We start from the raw sequence: 3,873 nt of genomic DNA, 5'->3' as shown, positions 1-3,873 counted from the left end.
ATTTTCCCAAATTTCATAAATGTTGAAACGACACTCAATATATATATATTACATACACATACATACACACATGCACGCACACACCCCAAGAGAGAGAAAAGATGTAATGAATATACAGAAGCAATTGAGCAGATCCTTCTAGAAAAACATATTTACAGCTCTATCTTCAAACCTGGTGAGGAGTGGCATGAGGAGACATGGTATAAAACCTTCTGCTCCTGTCATTCCTATCCTAAAGTTTTCATGTTTGGAAAGTTTCGAGCAGTCTTTCCCTATTTCTCCTTCTTTGAATGGCACAAATAAATACACTACACAGAGATTTTTCCAATTTTAAAGGCTCTAGGCGATATCTTTATTAATTCAACCTGAAAATATCAAGCCATTAAATTTTGTCTGGGTAGAATAAATCCCTGTGGCCTCCTTTAAAGCAATGTAGGTCTCTGCTGCCCATGGGGCATCTCTGTGTCCCTATCCACAAGAGACAGGACCAACAAAGAACACATGTGCAACATACTCTTTCTCCCCAGAAAGAAGAAAGCATGCATGAGGCGTGAATCGGAGTACAGATTCTCCCTTCCCTCCTGAAATCCCTCTTTCCATCGTTATTTTTACAAATTTCTTTTCACAAGAAGGCTCAGAATACCTGAGTCTGCAAGGATCAGGTTAACACTTGTAAATTTGTGACAATCACTACAATGTCCCATATCTTAAGGGTTTTTTTAATGCAATTTATCCACTAATAGTATTGCTCATTAGAGCTGCATAATCTTTCAACTCTAGCAAAGAATAAAACATTGGGCTTATCCTAAGATTCCTTTCCAAGGTCATAAACAAGAAAGCCCTCCAAATCATGACACATAATCTCCTTTTCTTATCAAATACTCTTCCCATGTTCTAGTCTTAAGTATTACCCTTTACCCCTGAGGATAGGGGTTGGGAAATCCTGGAACTGAACATCCCTGCCCATTTTCTCAAGAGCCTTTTGTATTCTAGCAGATCTGGGAGGTTCTTTTTTGCACATGACACTGTAGGTTTAGTTCGGAGAAAGTGGGCAAGAGAGATGAGTATTTCTCAGCCAGAACTAACAGCGTTCATTCCCTTAGCATGAGCTGGACTTGTAGTGGAGAGGGAGGGCTTGAAGGATGAAGGAAAGAAGGGACTATATTTGAATAGGTATTAATAAATTTATTAGATACTTTTCACAATCAGATAACTTTAAAATGTTATTTTTTATCTTCCTAAGGACTTAAGCCTTAACAACATCGAAATTTAGTCATAAATTTGAAGATATTCCCCAATAATAAGTTTATATACATACACACATATATATATTTGAAATAAAAAAAATTGTTAGCCATGTTATTTTGCTCCAGGATGTGTGGCCATTCCAGGCTGTGAGCCCTGGATATGCACACAAACAAATATGTGTGCTCTGAAGCCCCCGCACATTGTAATAAACACAGCTGCATTTATTTGAGTATGTGCTCCCATGTACATGTAAAAACATTCAAACAAACATTCTCAGCAGATTTATTTCATGTGCAATGGGGCAATTATTCAAATAAATATGCTCAATACAATTATTTGAGTCTCGCATTTGCACGCTCATCTCTCACAGCACTAATACTAAAAGAGGGGGAAACACCAAAGAATTTACGTGGGGAAAATATATGTGAAAACAATGTTATTGTAGATGTTATAAGGTAGCTAAAGCTATGGCTCCCTTCTTAACTGAAACACAGTGATTTTGTATTCAGTGGCATTTGTTTCTAACGATGAATAGTTATTTCACTCATTTGAACATTACATCAGAATGACTGCAGTATTTCGATTCATATAATAGCAAACTTTAAAAACCTGAAACAGATAGGGATGAGACATCTCTATAATTCAAAAGCAGAATAGTTCTTTCTACATACCTTACATCAAAGGAACACTGATAAATTATTATGGGTCACATACATAACTATAAATTTAAAATGTTATACATATAGAAAAACATTCCTACATTTTAAAACATTAAAATGTCACAGATGACTCGTGTGATCATTTTATATATTAATAAATACTACAGTATATATGTGAACACATCACAAATCATATTGGTGAACCAAGAGGCTGTGATGCCTCTCTTCAGTATACTGACATAACCTAATATACTAAAATGGGAAGGGGCTTTTAGTCACTGAATATGCATCGTGAAACAAAGATGAAGAAACTACATGGCTTTTGCCCATCATGAAAAAGATTCATACTGAAGGCTTAGCTTTGGTTTTTATTCAATTAAATTGTCAAACTGTGCACAGTGAACTTTTTTTTTTTTTTTTTTTTTTTTAGAACTTGAGACATTTGTGATGTTGGCTGTTTAAATCTTTGTTACCTTCGCTGTGAATTGAAATTGTACATATTTAGTAAATCATGCAAACAAAGCAAACTTTTTAGACAATATTTTTATTGGAGAGTTTTCTTTTCCTGTATCCATGTTTTAAAAAAAAAGACCTCCTTTCCAAAAATAAAAAATGTCAATACTAAATTTAAAGAAGTATAAAGGAATAATTGCTTCCTTTAGAGCAAATATTTAAATAAACATGGAGAGAATTGGCAACATGTTCTTTTGGGGCTAATAGGCTGTGTTCAATTTTTTGGGTTAAAGTTCCAGAGGGCCTCTGTTTCATATTTGAAGATAATATATTAATCTCTGAATTAAACAAATGCTCTTAAGTAACAGGATAAATCCCTCAGTCTTCATTTGTGTGTGAAGTGTAGCATTAATCAGAGATGTGACATTGAGACGACATGATGCTGACTATGCCACAAGCTAAAACTCTTCTATTAAAACAGTCACCTACCACCTATAATCTAGTGTGACACATTAAGATGATCCAAAATACAGAGCATGGAGAATGAACATCATCATTCCCGTTTGGCCTTGAGAAGAATATGACAAAGATTCTAATAATTTTCGTCAAAGAAAATGATGATTTAAAAATACATGAAGATTAAAGTGGTGACAAATGATCTTTTAAGTATTTCTAATTGGTCATCCTCATTCATAGCTTTGATTCCACAGAAATTGCAAATCCTAAGGACCCTGACTTGTGAGTGCACCCCATCAGCTTTCTTTCATGCTACAGAATGTGCCTGTTAGGTTGAAAATGAAGGATAAGACCCCATCATCTTAAAAATAGACTTCTTTTCTGGCAAGAAATTTAAAGTTGTCAAGGACAGAACTCAGAAAGAATAACCTTCACATAAGGAAGCATTCAGAGAATTGCTTGTTGCCTTGTGATCTGACTATTAACCAGAAGAGTCAAAAGGAACTCTGTGTGTGTGTGTGTGTTTGCGCGCGCGCGCAAGTGTGTGTACAAGTGTGTTTGAGTGTGTGAGTGTGCATGTATGAATAAATGTGCATGGATATCTATGTGTGAGTGGTGTGAGTGTGTGTATGTGTGTGAGTAAGTTTGTGAGTATGTGTGTGTGAGCATATGTGTATGTGTGTGAGTTTGAAAGTGTGAGTGTATAAGTATATGTATATGTGTGTGAGAAAGTGGGTGTGTGGGTGTGAGAGTGGGTGTGTAGCTTTACTAAGTTTATGTGTGTACAATTGGATAGATTGCATCTTTAAAAAAACAATATTCAAGAGATGGAGTCTAAACAGAGGGCTTACAAGATACTTTCTATTTGTTATCTTACATAAACTGAAAACATTTAAAATGTTGATACTGAAAAAGTACAAAGTTCTTTAGAGAGCTTCATGAAAATTGAAACAATTTCTAAGGTATGTCAACAATTAAATAGAGGAGATACTAAATGAGCTTGTCTCCCCATCACTTAGAAAACTCAGACTTCTAAAGTATGGCCTTTTCTTAAACA

General features: G+C 35.0%; 1 protein-coding gene across 2 annotated transcripts in view; it reads left to right on the top strand.

Moving 5' to 3' along the window:
• Zeb2 (zinc finger E-box binding homeobox 2) overlaps positions 1-2,605 on the top strand; it is a 136,926-nt gene extending 134,321 nt beyond the window's left edge. For both annotated transcript variants that reach the window (XM_028752199.1, XM_028752200.1), the window contains exon 11: positions 1-2,605. This exon is cut by the window's left edge and continues 2,894 nt beyond it. The gene's annotated coding sequence lies outside the window, so the exon portion shown is untranslated.
• The last annotated feature ends 1,268 nt before the right edge of the window (positions 2,606-3,873 follow it).

This window comes from Grammomys surdaster, unplaced genomic scaffold (genome assembly GCF_004785775.1).
Source record: "Grammomys surdaster isolate TR1022 unplaced genomic scaffold, NIH_TR_1.0 125888, whole genome shotgun sequence".
Lineage (NCBI taxonomy): Eukaryota > Metazoa > Chordata > Mammalia > Rodentia > Muridae > Grammomys > Grammomys surdaster.
This window is presented reverse-complemented; position numbering and strand designations above follow the sequence as displayed.